This window comes from Arachis hypogaea, chromosome 16, assembly GCF_003086295.3.
Source record: "Arachis hypogaea cultivar Tifrunner chromosome 16, arahy.Tifrunner.gnm2.J5K5, whole genome shotgun sequence".
Classification (NCBI taxonomy): Eukaryota; Viridiplantae; Streptophyta; class Magnoliopsida; order Fabales; family Fabaceae; genus Arachis; species Arachis hypogaea.
The window spans coordinates 124,310,468-124,329,642 of record NC_092051.1 but is presented as its reverse complement, the minus strand read 5'-3'; the positions used below and the strand labels follow the sequence as shown (position 1 = coordinate 124,329,642).

Sequence of the window (19,175 nt, the reverse complement as noted above, 5' to 3'; positions counted from 1 at the left end):
TATTACTTAAACTCCTTACTACTAGATTATTTATAAAGTTTAGTCTTATTAATTCTATGAGGACTATTATTTATCTTCTCTCATGGTACATCAATAGGGGGTTGCTTTTGAAAATATCCTAAACCAATAGAAATGGTTGACAGAATTTAACATATGGAGAAAACGATGATGATTGGTTAGTTCATTGCATTGTGTTGAGTTTCAGTTCCAGAATTTATACTGAGTTACAATGACTTGCAGAGGAAATAATCAGTGCCATATATATAGTTATATACACAAATTTAAAATTGGTTTAATTTGAATTACCTTCTATGTTGTTTGAGAGTTATATTATCTATAATTTGAATGTTAGAGTATGTATTATATAAGAGTTACAATATATATTATCCAATAGATAGAGTATATATGTGTAATAATCTAAGTGTTAGAAGTTGTGTTATATAAGAGTTATGTATTATCCAAGGAGGCTTAACTACCAATTCGGTATTCAAAAAACTTAGTCGTTAATAAAAAAATTTTTAAAAAATGTTATCGATAAAATAGTCTATAGATAATTTAAAAATATAATAAAAATGACTAATAAATATTATATTTTTTATAAATAATAACAAAAATTTTTGTATTTAACAAACGGCATGTTTATTTTATTTGAATTTTTATGGTAACATTTGAATAAATATTTAAAAGGTGCATAAAAAATTCAGAGTAAAATTTAATCTCTAAATTTTTTTTTTATTTTTTTTATAAAATATAGTCATTTACAATAATTTTTTTTTAAAAAAATTTACTTAACATAAAATTACCAAATTTTAAAAATAAAAAGATCTTATTTTTTAATAATGTTTGTAAAAATTTGTACCAAAATCTGTCTCTAAAATTTTTTTTAAAATATATATAATATCTAGTTTTTATGTCGGATTTTTAAATCTTTTGCAAATTTATTTATCATTAATATTTTTTGGATTTTTTTTAACAATGTGAACTTTTGAGTACGATTCTAGTAGACTCTATCTAATAATTAGAATTTGATTAGCAAGAGGTTATTATAATGTGTGTTATTCAAGAGATATAATATGTACAATTTAAGTGTTAGAGTATGTGTCATTCAAGAGTTAAATAAGTTATTTAAGATATAATAATGTGTTATGCTAGAATTATTTGTGTTATCTACAGTGTGTATAATCTAATGCAAAAAAATGTGTTATATAAGAATCACAGTATATGTTATTCAAGACGTACAATATGTATTATTCAATAGTTAGAATATCTAACTTGAGTAAAGCCATACAAGATGACCAACATAAATAAGGTTTTTAGCCAATATGTAACTAATGCTCTAGAATATGCTCGAGAGAAAAATTTAAAAACTAGCAATTTTAATTTATATTGATCTGTAATTTTGGTTAACAATTTAATATATTTAACTCAATAGCTCAATATTATATTTTTAATTAATATTTTTAAATATTATTATTTTTCTACTAGTTAAAAATAATAAATTGCAGAATCTTAACATTACTAAATCCTCAAACACCACACCAAATAGAGAAACTAATAATAAAAAGAATAAAAAAGACAATGTGGCAACAATAATCTCGAGTAACAATATGTTGTTTATTTTAAAATAAAATTGTAAAGAGGTGTAAAATATAATTATTCACACATCTACATGCTTTTTTATTATTTGTGTGTAGATTATGTGTATTATACGTGCAAATTATTCTGATTTATGTGCATATATATGTGAAAGAACTAACAAAATATAAAAAAATGGGTATATTGGTCAATTGTTAGTCTAAAATTATTGATCTTCTAGAATTTTTGTTATTTTATTTAAGAAAAAAAATGTATTATCCAAAAGATACAATACGTAATCTAGGTATATCTGTTATCTAATATGTTAATCCCTATTATTTATCTATTATTAAGTATATTTTATTTTATTTATTTTATTATATACATTCAACTTTTATATTTATTAAACATTATTTATTGATTTAGATCGTTGTGCTCTATTTTTATTTTAATTAATTAATTAAATTGATATAATTTTTATTTGATATATACAATTATTTTTAGGTTTAATTATTCTGTCAGTCTTATAGTTTCACTGAATTTTTAATTAGGTCCTTATATTTTTTTTTTTTCGATTGAGTTCCTATACCATATCAGATTTTGTAATTAAGTTCCTACCGTAATAAAAACGCTGGAATTAACAGAATATTCCATTAAGCAAAACCAATATACCTAATACTTGACTGAATATTCTATATAGTTTAACAGAATATTCTATTAATTTCAACGTTTTTGTTACAATAGGGACTTAGTTACAAAATCTAATATGATATAGGAACCTAATTGAAAAGAAAAAAAAGTATAGAAACCTAATTAAAAATTCGATAAAACTATAAGAACTCACAGAATAATTAAACCTTATTTTTATTGTATTTTTATACTAATATTAAAATATAAAATATTTCTATATATTAAAAGCTAATACTTTCTACCTTCTTGTGCAGATATAATTAAGTTGAATCTCATTTTGATATATAAAGAGGTCATGATGCATAAATTTATACAATATATTAATTGCATAAAAAAAGAGATACAATGTTAGTTTAAAGACGACACCATTTTGATATTTGAAAATTTTTAATTTTGATAAAATAGATTCTAATAAACTTTTAAATACCAGTTCTATTTGATAAAATAGCATGAACATTCAGGATGATGGACTAATAATTAGTTAATTTTGTTAAATAAAACTAATATTTAGAATTTTAATTTATTAAAATTAAAAATTAAATTTTTTTTGTCAAAATTAAAATATTTTTAGTCATTGAACATAATAAAATAAAAAATTAAAAAATTTTGTTAAAATTGTTTGTTTGAAAATTTCTAAAAGAGCTAATTATAAATTTTTCTCCTCAACGATGAATTGGACCTGAATATGCAGGTCCTTTGGAAATTCTTTAAACTCTAGCAGATAGAATAAAATTATTTTTTAAAAAGAGTCTTATTCTATCTAGAAAAGATACTCGTTTATTTTTATTCTAATTTTTTTTGTCTTCTCTATTTATTCTAATTTAAAATATCATCCATAATACTAGGGTATGCCGACCTCTTTTGGGTATCGAAATGCCAAAAATTTATTTGATTTATTAGTGCGCGTTTTTAATAGAAAGTCATTAGATCTTTTAAATTTTTTTAGTTCAACGGTGAAGATTATCCTAAATGTAGTTTGATGTAATTGGTTATTTAATATTTTTTTGCAGTTTTTGTGTCAGTGGGTTGCTTTAAAAATATTATTTTCATCATGGTTATTGTTGTTATATCAGAAATATATGTGGGTTTATATAAAAAAATTAAGAATATGTAATATTAAATTAATTAGAGTTAAACATTTTCTATTATGTTAAGTGCCACCTTCAACTCCTTCAACCTTTCAGCAGCTAAGCCAAACCGTCCATTCCTCAATGCTTCCCTAACACTCTCCAACATCTCATTCGCCGCAAGAACTATCCTCACAAACTTTACAGCTCCTTCTTCTCCTAATCTCTGCCACAACCTCGCGCACCTCGGCATCAACCATCTTGTCGGAGATGAGCTTGAGGACTCCGGCGTGGTTGTCGGAGAAAAGCTGGGACTGGGAAATGGCGCTATTGGCGAGAGAAAAGAGTGACTCGAAGTTGTCGCAGTGGGAGAAAATGTAGGATTGGACCTTAGATCAGATCTGAAGGGAATGCGATTAGTTGCTGGATGAGGAGGTGGAGATTTAGTGTGGAGAGCGGCATTGTTGGATCGGAGAGGTTGCGCGTTGAGAGGTCTCATGGCAAAGATAAATTCCGTAATCTCCACCATCGAGTATACACGTGCCACTGCAGAGTCACTGCAGTAGGAGTTCTTGCTAGAGCCGGAGCAGGGAGCATGTCGGAGAAGACAATACCGAAGCCGCCATGGGAGGGTTCCAGAGAAGACGGTGTCGAAGCCGCCATGGCCGAGTGAAAAGGAGAAGGAGTTGGTAGCGCGACGAAAGAGTGAGTAGGAGAAGCGGTGGAGAGGTTTGTTGTCGTCGCCGGTGGGGAAGATAATAGAAGAGGTGGTGTGCATACGACGGCGGAGGAAGAGAACGAGGAAGAAGAGAGAGGTGGCGGTGACAGTGATAAGAGGGAGAAGAATACTGTGGTAGTGGTGGTGGTGAGAGAGATTCGGTATTAGTTTTTGAAAGTTCAACATGACAAGTAAGGTGGAAGAAGTCGAAAGACATAGAGACCGACGAGAAGGTTCTGAGTTAATGATGGAATGGACACCGTGATTAAAGTAAATAAAATAAAAAAAAAGATAAAAAAATATGAAAACATTCCTCTCTTAAAAAATTATAACAAAAAGGACTCATTAAAGTAATATATATATATATTTTGGTGATTGAAGGGCCTAAGCCCAAAAAAAAAAGGAAAACAAACGGACAAAATTAAAAGAGGGTGGCAGAGACATTAATAATAGTCAGAGCCTTTTTCTGTACATCATTAAAGTATATCAAAGTGAGTTCTTTAGGTAAAAAGTCTAAGAATCTGAAAGCACATTTCTTTCTTATGGATTCCTTTGCCAACCAATCAGCCAACTGATTAGCTTCTCTATTGATGTGTTTGAAGACTAATTCCCACGGTCTCCTCCTAAAATTAGCAACCTCCATTACCGCCTCATTGTGGTGTTCATCATTGTGGATACAATTGTTGATTATGTCCACAATTTCTATTGAATCAACCTCAACCTCTAGTCTCTTCATTACCAAATCCGTGGCCATGCGTAACCCATGGATTACACTCCAGAGCTCTGCCTCCGCTGGAGAGCAGTCACCTAGACATGCCATGAAGCTTCCAACCCACTCTCCATTGCTGGTCCGCAGTAAGCCTCCACATCCACTTTTTTACTTTGATGGTGAGCGGATCCATCAGTGTTCAACTTAACCCAACCAGATGGAGGTGGCTGCCAAGTTGAAATAGATTTTTTGGGTGCTTTGGACTCTGCGAAGAGGTAAGTCTTCTCAAAGGCCTTGAAACTAGTTGTGCTTTCTGTAATGATCTGAATAGCATTAATTGGTCTGTTATAGCTAGGATTATGCACTTCCATGTTTCTCCACCTTCATAACCACCAGCATCCTACCATAAAAATATCTCTCCATTCAAACTGATTGTTTCTTTCTATTTTTTATGATAGGTTCAGCTCTATCCACTCTTCAAGAGTTGTGGTCAGAAATCTCATAACAGTGCTGGGCTGAATTAACTTACCCCAAACTGTAGTAGCTTGTGGATAATCCCTCAGGGCATGGAGGATGGTTTCTTTCAATTGGGACACTTGTGGTAGAAGGGTGTTGTGCTCATCATTTTAGCCTTCCTCTTTGCAGTTAGAAATCTTCCATGAGCCAATTGCCAGGTAAATGTACGGACTCTTTCTAGTCCTTTCCAATACCATATTAACTGCTAAACTTTGTTTACTTCTGTGTTATACTTGGTTAAAATTTTGTATGCTAATGCTACTGTACAAATTTTATTTGTCGTATGATTCCAACTCATTATGTCCCTTCTACTATGCATCTGGGGTGGGTTTAACAACTTTATTTGTTCTATGGTGCTATTTTCAAGAAACAGCTCCATGATTTCTGTGTTCCACTCTCCTCTCGCATTCACATAATCCTTAACCTTGGCCATTTCTAGCTCCTTCGGAACCTGATTAATAGTTTCATTAATAAAATTTTTTGATTTAGTAATCCAGGAATCCTTCCAGAAGAAAGCCCTCTCCCCATCCCCATTAATCCAACTACAATTGTCTCTCATTAAGGGCTAGATCCTCATCAGGTCTTTCCAGGTTTGAGAGAAATTTTCACTCTTCTTTGTCTCTATTAAGCCGTTTTTGGTGCCTTCATTACTATGTGTAATTACTCTTACCCACAGTGCCTCTGACTCTACCATTAGGTGCCAAAGAACCTTCATCATAAAGGCGATATTCATTTCTTACAGCTTCTTAAATCCAAGCCCACCTTACGCCTTTGGTAGACATAGGGTTTTCCACGCAACATGATGAATGCGCCTTTGCTATTGGCAACTCTCCCAAATAAATCTCCTCTGTGCTTTCTCTTATTCATTATAGATATCCTTAGGTGAAATTGAGTGCTGCATCTCATAATTCGCTAAAGGATTTAGAACCGCTTTGGCAAGTGTTGTTCTCCCAGCTAGGGAGAGATACTGACTTTTCCACCCTTTTAACTTTCCCTAAACCCTTAGCAAAACATGCTTAAATTTCTCTTTTCCTTTGCGATGATTAGAGGTCATTGCACCAAGGTACTTTCCCAAGCATTGGTTTTCTTGAAAATAGTATATTTTTTCATTTCCCTCCTGACCTCATTCCTCACATTGGCTGAGAAGATCATAGCAGTTTTTTCATTACTAACTTTCAGCCCTGACGCGTCACAGAATTTGTTCATGATTTTCAAAACAGTAGCAATCTATTCAGTGTTCGCCTCCGCAAAACAAGGAGGTCATTTGCGAAGAGTAGGTGAGAGATAGCTGGTCCTTTTTTCCCCACTGTTATAGGAATTCACTTTTCTTCAGATACATATTCTTCAATCAACTTTGATAGCTTGTCCATAACAATAACAAACAAATAGGAGGAGATTGGATCTCCCTGTCGGAGACCCCTTGTGGGTACAAATTCTTCAGTTTTTTCCCATTCCAGAGGAGGTTGTAGGATACTGATGTAACACATTCCATCGTAATATCCACCAACTTGTCTGGGAGGTTAAACTCTTGAAGGCATGACTTCAAAAAAGACCAACGAATCCTATCGTAGGCTTTCTCAAAATCAAACTTGATAGCCATGAACCCTTTTTTTCCTTTACACTTTTTCATAATATGGGTTAGCTCTTTTGCAATCAGAATATTGTCCTGTATCTTACTTCCCGGAACAAAACTTGATTGCTGAGGGGCTATTCTATCTATCAGTGCAGGTTTAATCCTTTCCATAATAATCTTAGAGATCCCCTTATAACTTACATTACATAAGAAGATTAGTCAAAACTAGGATATAAATTTAGGGGTTGGGACCTTCGGGACAAGAGTAATTAAGGTGCTATTGAGGTTCTTGATTAACTCAAGTTCTTTCCAACACATCTCCACCTGATTGAACACATTCATTTTGACACAATCCCACCGATCTTTGTAGAAAGCTGTTGGGAATCCGTCTGCTCCCGGTGTTTTCAAAGAACCAATATTGAAGTAGGCTCTTTTGATCTCTTCATGGGTGGACAATGAATCTATGTTTTTCTTTATGTCGTCTTGTAAAGGAGGGTAGGAGTTGTGCATAAGGAGTGGTTGTGCAACAACAACTTTCTCTTTGTACAATCTCTTATAAAACATAACTGCAAAGCTGGCCAAGGTCTCAGTGTCCTCAATCCATTCCCCTTCTCCATTTCTCAACTTCAAACTATGTTCTTTCTTCTCTTTATGATTGTTTTTGTATGATAGTATCTCGTATTGCGGTCACCCTCAACTATCCATTTCTCTCGAGATTTTTGCAACTAGAGGGACTCTTCTCTATCAAGCAGCTCCTCCAGCTCATTATTGAGCTGCTTTTCAAGTTTCTCAAGATATAGATTTTTTTAGTGTTCTTAGGCTCTCTGTATTCCTCCTAGTCTGTTCAGAAGTTTTCTCTTCTACCGTCCCACATGTCCGAAAACATCTTTGTTTCACTGCTTTAGCTAATTCATGAACATTAAAAGGGATTGGTTGAGGCTGGCTCCTTTATCCCATTTCTGTCTTACAAACTCATACTCAGGGTGCAACTTCCACATTACTTCGAACCTGAAAGGTCTATCTCTACCTTTCTGGTTTTGAGGTTCAAGAGTAATAAGAAAGCGGTTGGTGGTCAGAGTTGGTACGTGTTAGCACATCAACTCTAGCCTCACCAAATCTCATTCTCCAATCGACATTAGCTAAGGCTCTATCTAGCCGCTTAAACACCCTTTCTCTTCCATCCCACAATGGCCTCCTCCAAGTAAATTGGTTCCTACATACCCTAGATCAATTAACGAGCAAGCATTTATCCATTCCTTAAACCTCTGACAAGCTCTGACATCTATTCTACCACCTTTTTTTTTCTCCGTTGGACAAGCAATTTCATTGAAGTCCCCCACCATCATCCACTCCTTGTTCTCCCCATTAGATAGTCTTTTTCAGTTCTGACCATAAAGTTCTTCTATTTGTCTCTTGAGAGCTCGCATAGATAGCGGTGAGGATCCAACTCCTCTTATTGGGGAAGGTCACCTCCATATGAATAAATTGAATATGAGATTTTAAAACTGTGATGAGAATATTTGGATCTTTCTATAGCACCCAAATTCCTCCACTAAACCCATTAGCCTCTTCTATAACACTATAGTCAAAACCAAATCTATTAATAGCCCTTCTTGCTTGTTCACCACGGCATCTAGTCTCATATAAGATGACTATATCAGGTTTGTAAATACGTATAAATTCATTGAGAGAGCGAGAAAATGCCTGACTCGCAGCACCTCTACAGTTCCATGAAAACACAATTATAATTAACAGTTATAAGGAAGACACCAAAAACTTACTGCTCCAGTAGCATCTCATCCCCTTCAAGGGATATCTCCTTCTCCTTCTCAATGCCATTAAGTTCTCTGTTATGATTGGCTTCATTCATTATCTCTTCATCTTCCTTCATTTGCTTATCCGCCCTTTCCATTATCTCTGCCTCAAATTGGAGAGCTGCTTCCACCATAATTTCTGAATTAATAGAGTATAGATCAGGTGGGTCTGGCTCTTTTGGTTCCCCCATATCCTCATCCATCACTACTATTTTAGAGACAAAAGTTTCTGTAACAGGGGATTCTTGAAACTCCATGTTAGTAGTAACACATTGAATGTGGGTTATTTGGTTATTTTCTAGAAGGGGTCCATGATCAGAACTATGGGTTACATTTTGAGTGGTCTGGGTGGGGTTATCACTAGATTGGGTACTGATTTATTGTTTGTTATGGGCATTTGGACTGGCTTGGAAGGAAGCTGGGTTGTGTGGGCCTTGTATGGTTTCATTATTCTTTACATGATTTGAGGGGCTTGCTGTTTTTTTGTTTTTTAGCCTGTTTTTTGGGCTTGTTGGACTTCTGCACATTTGGTTTCTAGGACTTGTCTTATTATTGGAGCCATGGGTTGTAGGCTGGGTAGCAATGCTGGGTGGTTGGGACATTGTTGTAGGCCTTGGGTTATCATGCTTAGTAATTGTTGGGAGAACATTTTTTTATTGTAGATGATTGACTTCAAAATCTTGGGGATTCTCCTCATTCAAAATTGCAAACCTAGTACCTGTTATCTTTTGCACCTCTATTTTGTCTCTACCTCCACTACTCTCTCCATTCGACCCACTACTCTTGCCAATATCTCCTTTTTTGTTATTTCTGCCACGTGTAGTACGTTGTACTACCATCCAAGGACCAAAAGGATCTTTAGAGCTGTCATTTCTTTTTCTACCCTTCTCAGATTCAGAAATTTCATGAATGTCCTTTTTCTCCTTTGTTGCCCCTGTACCATCCATCACCTCTTTTTCTTCCCTTCTGGTTACCCCCTCATCTACTGGAGATTTTGTTGGTGTTTCTTTTTATTTATTGGGACAGTTTGCCTTCTCATGACCAATTATTCCACACGAGAAGAATATATCATAGATTCTCTCGTACTCCACAAGGTATTTCACTCCATTAATAGAGTATTGTGATATTAGTGGTGCAGTCAGATCTAGCTCAACACATAATCTGACGAATTTTCCAGGACACTTGTCTGCAGTGTTGGAATCCACCTTCAGGGTTCTTCCCACTACATTCCTTATTTTCTCTAGAATACTCTTCTCGTAGTACTCTATGGATAATCTTGGCAAGCGTATCCATGCAGCAACTGTATCAATAGTGGTCTCTATTGGGTTGAAATTTGGCTTCCAGAACTTAATGGAGAGGTAGTGATAAAAAATCCTCAAAGGGCCTTCGATAAGAGCGTAGTCTAGATCCTCTTGGGAGTAAAATTTTACAAGAAAAAAATTATTTCTTAAGTCAATAACTTCGATGCTGTCTTGTTTTTCCCACATGGATTCAAGCCTTCTTGTAAGAACTTGCAATGAAATTCTTCTGCCTATTAACTTTACAATCAAAGTATCCCATCAGGGGTGTCTCAAGTTCTTCAACGCTACCTCATTTATGACAAAGTTAAAAATTCCATTAAATTTTTCCACTCTGATCTCTGGTTTCATGTTCTTCTTATTTTGCTTTTTGACTTCTCTTTCCCCTTCTACACCTTCCATTTCCTCCTCCGAGCTCTCAAATTCTGAAAAGCTTTCATCTTCCTCTATCAAGACTAGTGTGCGACCCCCTTTCACCATATCACAGAAAGAGCGCCTTTGCATGTTATCTTGCTCCCCTGCACTGTCAACATTCATCCATTATTTTACTCTTAGGGCGAGGGATGTATCTCCAGTGTAATCCTGTCCAGCTCCTTCCTTCCTTACTTTCTTGGCAGTCCTTCCTACCTTCTCCTCCATAGTCTGTCTGGGTGGATTGTGGCTCTACGAGTGTCCTCCTCGGACAAAGTCGCCTCTCATCGATGGCTTAGGTGTTAGTTAAGGTAGAGGAAATAGGAGACGTACGGAGAGAAAAAACTTAAAATCACCTCTTCTTAATCCTACAAATTAATTAAGAAAATGATAACCAAAAGTAAAATATTTTATTTTGACCAATTTAGCTTATCAGTCCGTAAAATAAATTTTTAGTGTTTCGATGCCCAAAAGAAGCCGTACCGAATCCGTGCCCATAATACTAAGACGTACCCAACGGATTTTTAAGATATTTATGAAGAATGACATATTGGGCCACCTTGCAAATGTGGAAGGTGGAAATTGGAATCACATTTGGGCTTTGACAGTTAGCCCAATTTGCACCAAGAAGTTTGACTTTTGCCCATGACCTAAACAACAAAAATCACTTTCAAGTTTCATTCAATGTGCCTGACAAAATAAAAGGTTCATTCGATGTGGCATAGTGAGCTCAGCACAAATGACATTATACTATTGCTAAATAAAAACAGAAGATAATATAGAAATAATGTTGGTTGTACCATAATAATATCTATTGGAAATAAATGCATTTTATTTTCTCCTTTTCAATTTTGAAGACCAGTTTGATTTGAAGTGGTGGTTGACTGGTGGGTAATGATACATCCCTAAACTCATAAAGCCATTGAAATAAGATAGCGGTTGGTATTATAAACCTGTGCGTATATATTAATTTATTAACTAATGATAAATTCTTAAATAAAATTTAAATATATAATTATTTATTTATTGGGTTGGGAAATATTATGAAAAATAAAAAAATTATGTACAAGTTGAATAATGGGTTCAATAAATTTAGTTTTGAAAATGGACATTTATATGCTAAAGCCAGCAACCATGAAAATGTTCAATAAATTATGTTTCTGTTACCCATCTTCCCCACCCACCTCTCCCTCAAAGAAGAAGGTAAAAAAATGTAGAAAAGTCGTTTTTGGGTATCCCATTGAATGATAGGTGAAATAATTTATCTAATTTTTGAGAAATTAAAAGGAAATAATTTACCTCATTTAGAGGCTTTAAGTTAAACAGAGTAGCTTAGACAGTAAGAAAAAGCCAACATGATAAAAAAAAAGAAGAATCATCATCAACCATTTACTATTTTTTTTTTAAAGTAATTATGGCAAATGTTCTATACTTATTGTCCTTTAACTTCAATTTTATTTTTTTATGCTTTAGATGTTACAAACAAATTTTAAACTGAAATTGTAATTTATTTTTGTAAGTTAATTATTGAAATTAAAATTTGTCTAATATAAATAAATTCTTCTAGAAAGCTAGGGTTTATTATAAATAACTTTAAATATTAATACAAATAACTAACTACAAATATAAGTAATATCCCAAATTGCTTCTAACAATTTTATTTTGAACAAAGTAGTTTCTAAAAAAAATTATCAAATTAATTTCCAAGTATTTTAAAATATTAAAAAAACTTTCAGTAAAATAAATGGCTATAAGTTGTACTAAAGCCTATTTCATACTCAGCCAACAAAAGAAGTTTATTGGTTTTTTTTTTGTCTGAAAAAATCAATTCTTTTTAATTAACAATCCAACAACAAAAATTTTAAATATAATTGTTTTAGTTAGATATTTTAAGAAAAAGAGAGAAAAAAAAGAAAAAAGAGAAAAGAGTATTAGATATATATATATATATACAAAAATACAGGAATACATCAATCTAACTAACTAATATCTCTAATTTAAATAAATCACATTAGATGTAATAAAGAGAAGAGAAAGAACCCATGATTTCATCTAACATGAAAATTTGATTGGCTTTTATCCTAAAAATTTATTGGGTATAGCTTGTAATTGCATGCCGTCAACAAATTCTATTCATTAAGTTCCATCCTTCACCGTAAATCTAAAACATTAATGCTAAATGTTCAGCGCTAATAAGAACCTCAACTATATAAGTTTATGTATGGACCTAGTTTTCGTGAAATATTGCAAGCAAATTATACACAAATGTTTGCCATTGAACTATATATCAAATAGAAATAATAAATAAACAAATAAAATATATAGAACAATTTACATACCCGGAAACAATGCAAGACCTTGGTTTCAATCACAAATAAGATGAGAGAATGTAGTAGCTCTATAGAGAGAATTGAATTGTATGTAATGTAATGTATATGATGAATCTTTTTTTTTGGATTTGATAGTAATGCAAGGAATGAATGAAATTCATGAAGACCAAGAAAGTTAGATAAGGGAAACTCCGTTTTCAACTGCATAAACTCGAAAATGAAGAGGGTCAGAGAAATGCACGTGATTTTTCATTCCATAAAAAAAAGTTATCAATACCAAACATTCCATGATTACCATCAAAGCCTTTGCTTCTCTCCATCTTGGTGCATCTACCTTTCATTTTTCTACGATTTTAAGGTATGCTTAGACCTACGGTTTAGTAATATATATTCTCTTAATTGTGTTTAATACCTTAAAACATATTAAGAAAAATACTAGAATCACATAATAATAAAAAAATGTTATTGATACACTAAAATAAGTTATTATATATTTATGTATAAATACATTATATAATTAATTATTTTTAATATATATTTTATTCTGGTAATTAATTTTAGTGCGTGACTGATTTTAATGTACATCTAGTATGATTGAATTATAAAAATTGTACTGTTTTAATAAAAAAAAGTGTTTTTCCTTGCAAATTGTTACAATTAAGTTGCAAGATCATTAAAATATGGGTAAATTTAAAATAATTAATTAACAATATTTTAAAACTCTAAGATGATAGATATTATTGAATAAAAATGCTAACTTTAAAATTCAGGCATTTATTAATAAAAGTAGTATGTAACAAGAGAATATGTAAGAAATTAGGTGCGACCCTAAATTACTAACATGGCTGCTCTTCAGAGGCGTACTTAAAATAGATTGCAAGTATTTAAAATTTGAGTTAATTTCTAGAGATACTAACCGGGTTGTCGACTGCCAAAAAGGGTGCGCATGGTCAGTTGAGGCTGAGGTGTAGGATATTAGTCATATTACTCGAGTTTCAATTTAGCATTTGTTACACTTTGGTAAATTTTTATTTTTTAAAAATAATTTATAAAAGTTAATTTTAAAGGTGTTTGCTATGGTACGATGATAAATTCATACGTACCGATACGTTAAAAATATGGACAAATAGTAACAAGTTACTTGGAATTTATTTTTGTTAGGAATAAGTAGTATGACCACAATCCAATCAATCACGTGTTAAATAATTTGTTATTGTTATTATATTAAAATGTTAATTTAATAACGTCCTTGATTAAATTTAGAGATTTATCATTGTGACAGGGATAACAATATTGAGAGATGAATCTTTTATAATTTAATCTAAATTGTTCTTGGTCATAGGATTATTAAAAAGGACATTAATAATCCGGAAAGATCAATATATATATATATATATATATATATATATATATATAAAATAGTCTTTATTGGATGAAGATTAATAGATCTCATTTATTAAATTATATATATAGATAGTGCATATAGAGATATGACCATTAAACTAACTCACTTTGGTAGCGTTTGGTGTAGAGACAGAGACGAAAAGATTGAGACTGAGAGACGGAGACTAAGAGACAGAGATTGAAATAAATTTCAGTATTCTGTTTGGTGCAAAATGAGAGACAGAAATTGAAACAAGAATGAAACTCTAATTTAATTTGCACAAAGGGTAAAATTGGAATTAATTAATTGAAATGAAAGTATTTTAGGTATAAAATGTTATTAAAGTTTCAGTCTCCATCTCTAAAAATTTCAATCCCCTGTGTCCCTACTTTTTAGAGGTACTGAAATACTGAAATTTTAGAGACAGAGACAGAAATTTTAGTACTAGTCTCTGAACTAACAAACACGATACTGAGTCTCAGTCTCTCAGTCTCTGTCTCAGTACCTCAAAACAAACGCTACCTTTGGGAATTCCTAATGGTTATAATTATCGTATATTTGTCAATAGGATATTCTCAAGATGGACATAGTAATAGAGTTTCCTTTGACCTGCGACTATCATAGTAATTAACAATGTACTTATTATACTTTGATTCCGGACACCTAATACCCTAGGGTGCTAGTTGAAAGGATATTGGGTATGATTTAAATACTTGTAGAATTAATGATTAGTCAATAAGGAATCCGACAACTCTCGGTAAAGAGTTTGAGCTCTGATTATAATGACTGAGATGAATAAAACCTTGGCCAAGGGGATTGAATGAATGAAGAAATGAGTTTCTTAGGTCATTCACAGTTCATTATAATAATGGTAACAAATTAGAGTTTGACAATTAAACCATACTCTAAAGGTTAACCAAGAGCTGAAAAGATGGAAGGAATTATACTTTGTTCTTCTAAGGTTCTTAGTAAAAATATATTACTTTATACTATCGGGTCGTTGAGGAGTGTTGCTAGACGCCAACCTTGATTAGTAAATTTAGTATGACTAATTTACTACCCGCTTAGTATTGAACCTATGGGGTCACACACTAACGAGTGTTCTAATCTTTGCTGTAGAATTATTTAATTATTAATTTGATTTGATTAAATAAATAATTATATTAATTCAAATGGAATATTATTATATTTTTTGCTAACACCAAAAATATAATAATAGTATGATAATTGAGAATATTAAATGAGATTTGAGAATAATTAGTTATTCTATTTCTAAATTTGAATTATAAATTTGGATGAAGATCCTAATTGATTCTATTTTAAATTGTTATGATATGATTAATAAAATTTGAAGGAGTCAGATTTGGAATTTTAAGATATGATTTAAATTTGAATTGAGATTCAAATTTAAAATCAATAACAAATCTCATACTATATATATGTATGCCAAGAGTAGAGGAAAGTGATGAGATGAGAATAAAACACAAGAGTTTTATTCCTTTACCTCTACGCACATAAATGTATGTGAGCCTAATTCTTGGAGAAGAATTTTATGGTGTGCAAAGAGTTGCAAGAGGTTCTTCAATTTAGATCAGATGTCCATTCGTCAAAGAGTTGACAGCAAATGTTGGTCTCGGTGGGGATACGCATAGAGTTTTCGTACAATCGAAGAATAAAGTTTTTACTAAAGTGTCTAAAGGTATTTAGATCTGATCTATATATTATTATTGGAATAAAGTTTAAGCACAAAATAGATCTTTAAGGATTACTTTCTTTTCTTCCGCTGCGTATTATGAACACATGGTAATCCTTCAGTGGTATCAGAGCTTTGGATTTTTGTGTTTAAATTTTATTCCTATTTTTTTGAATTAATAGGATTAATTCAAAAAAATTTTTAAACATGCGATGTAGTTATTTCTATTGAGATGGTTTTCTAATAAATTAATAGTTAATTTATTTCAATGTTAATTATTTAATTGTGATTAAATTATCATTTTTTTTAATATAAAAGTTATATTTATAATCAAATATTTTGTTTGATTTTTTTATTTATTAAATTTTATTGTGATTTTGATCATAATAAAAGGAATAAGATGCAAAATATCTTTTGTTTGTTTTTTATATATATAAGTGTATATATAAAGGTCAAATTTGATTTGATAATTTTTTAAGGCTAAACGTCAGTACATGAAAAATTAAATTTTGATTTGATTGATGTGTTTTGAACACTATAATTTTAGAAATTAGTTTTTCTAATGTTCTTGATTATAAAGAACGGCTTGACAACAAGGAGTTTTATTTTCAAGATAATAATCAGTATATACATTTGATGTATTAGGAATTTAATTTTATATTTTTACCTAGACAACATGGGAGTATAAAATTTAATCTATGAGTACTGATAAAAAAAAAATCTCTAACAATAGAGATAAATTCCAAAAGTTAGGAGATTGTCAAAAAAAATAATTTATCTCTTGTTTACAAGGAGCAACTGTAAACCCCGGTTAAATCAGTAGATAATTAGTCAATAAATTAATTTTTAATAAGAAAGATTAGAAATGTAAATATTATATTAAATTAGAATAGAGCTCATCGAAACGAGAATTTTGGCACTAATTTCGAAAAAAACGGTCCAAGATTGGACCGAACGGGCTGAACCGGTTGAACCGGGCCCAAATCGGGCCGTAGGCCCAACCGGACCAGTTTATTAAAAGGACCCACGTCCTCCTCTTCCCCATTTCAGCAATGTTCAAGTTGCAGGGGAAAGGAGAGAAAGGAATCCCGTAACCCTACGGTGAAATTCCAACTAACGTAACTCCTCCGTCCGAGCTCCGATCGTCGCACCGTTTGTGGCCATGCGTTCACTGCGTTGAGCTCTATATTTTTACTAGAACAATTTCATAGGTAACTTGTTATTTCACACTCAGCCTTCTTTTCCCCCAATTTTCGATTTTTGAGTGAGAATGTTGAATTTCTTTGATTTCTGATGTTTTAGGATCCAATTAGCTTGAGAAAAATGTTCACTCTTGCTTATGTGAAGCTTGAGTAAGGTGAGGATACGATAATTCTATTTTATTTTTATTGAATTTGAGCTTTGACTATTAAATTGGATATATATGTGTTATGAATGTGTATTATGTTATGAATAAATAATTGGAGCTTGAAATTGTGAATACTGAAACTTGGAGGAAGCGGATTAGTTGAGTTTTGAGGGGCTGCCTTGGTTTTGAATAAATAGCTTTGGTCGTTACGTGAAAATCGGCCAAGGTATGGTTTAGGTTTCTTGCATTTAATATATAATGTTCTGTGAAAACTTAGGCTAGACGACCATAGGATAAGTTGGAATGCAGGTGTATGTTTAATGTTTAGTAATTTGTCGATGAATATATTTGGTTAAAATTTATTGGATAATTAGTTATTAATTTTGGATGGTGAATGTTGTTATGTTAATTTGGAGAGAATTATGGTTGAATGTTATTGTTGATGAACATGGTTGGTTTGGTGCTTGTTGATTAACTAATGATTTGGTGAATTATTGATTTGAGGTATTTTGTGTTAGAAACCTAGGATTAGTGAACTATGATCCTTAGTTGAATTTTGGTTGTTGGATTTGAATATTGTATGAGTATAATTATTGATTTGAGGTAGATTTATTGTGGTGACTGTTATGATGATGAGGAAGGGTATGTTGAATTGAAAAGAAAGCAGGTTTGGACTCGAAAATGGTGGCAAAGTCCGAGTTTTAGAGAAGATGCTGCCGAAATTTTATAAAAATTAGAGATTTTATTTATATGATTATTTAAAAAGATTTAGATTCAAAGGTTATATGGTTTGATTTAGAGTTGTTAAGAAAATGAGCATGTTTTAAGTTTGATTCATTTAGAAAAGAATGAATTATGTTTTGAATTGGAACTATTGATGGACGGAATAGGAGGTGTGGTAATGAAGGATAAGGATTGAATATGATTGACGTATAATGATGAATGAGATGTGATTGAGAATTATGTGGATGTTGATGAATTATAATTGAATTATTTATATGGCTTATGAATTTGAATAATCTGAGATACGAGATTCCCTGGATCAAGTGCCGTGGCTTGCCACCACGTGTACCAGGTTGAAAACTCGATATTCTGTTGATCCTACGACGTAAGTGTGACTGGGCACTATATAAATTCCTGAAAATGTTACCCCCATTGAGCAATATTGATATTATTTGAGAAAAAGCTATGCATAGACTCTTGGGGATGCACGTCGGGGGACAGTCTAAGGACAATTCAGACTTGTCGGGTTGGCTGGATAACAGATAGATGAGCCTCATCAGCCATAGGACAGGCATGCATCATATGCATAATACTTGAATTACTTGCTTGTGCTTTAATTGGGTGTGCCTATGTGTACTTGCCATGTTAAATGTGTATTTGTTACCTGCAGTAACTGTAACCTTCTTGCTTGCCTTTATCTGTTTAATTGTCTGTGAAAATGCATGATGGAGTTAGAGGTATGGAGGAATGGCAGTATGGGACTTAGATTTTAAGGTTAAGTTAAGTTAGGATTAAATATTCTTAGAAAACCACCTTTTATGGCTCCTGTTTAATACTTTAAGCTCTATAATCTGAGTGTCGATGTTCTAGGATTGCCTCTGGCATTCCCAGGACCTTATATATTATGTGTGTGGCACCTTTACCATACTGAGAACCTCCGGTTCTCATTCCATACTATGTTGTTGTTTTTCAGATGCAGGTCGAGAGGCATCTCGTTAGGCGTCTGGACTCTTGAAGCGGAGTGGTTATTGGGTAGTTTTGTTGTACAGTGATGTATAAATATGTACTTAGCTTTCTCTCTGCATAACTTGTTCTTTTTAATCCTCTTAGATGTTTATGGAGAGGCAGGATTGTGTATATGTACTTTTGGGTTTTGGATATGTATGTATATATGTGTAAATATTCTCCGACCAGTCTTGACTTCGCAGGCTGAGTTAGGAGCTTGCTATTTTGTATCTTTGGCACTCTATTCCTACTTTTGTTATCATATGTTTAATAGTTATGGTTTTCTTAGCACTCAAGTTAACTCGTTCCTTGAGCGTTGCA

General features: G+C 32.4%; 1 long non-coding RNA gene across 1 annotated transcript; it reads left to right on the top strand.

The window, feature by feature from the left end:
• The first annotated feature begins 16,826 nt into the window (after positions 1 to 16,826).
• On the top strand, positions 16,827 to 19,175 carry LOC140180370 (uncharacterized). The gene is made up of 3 exons (XR_011874485.1): positions 16,827 to 16,989; positions 17,081 to 17,135; positions 18,823 to 19,175. It is a non-coding gene; the product is annotated as an uncharacterized lncRNA (long non-coding RNA).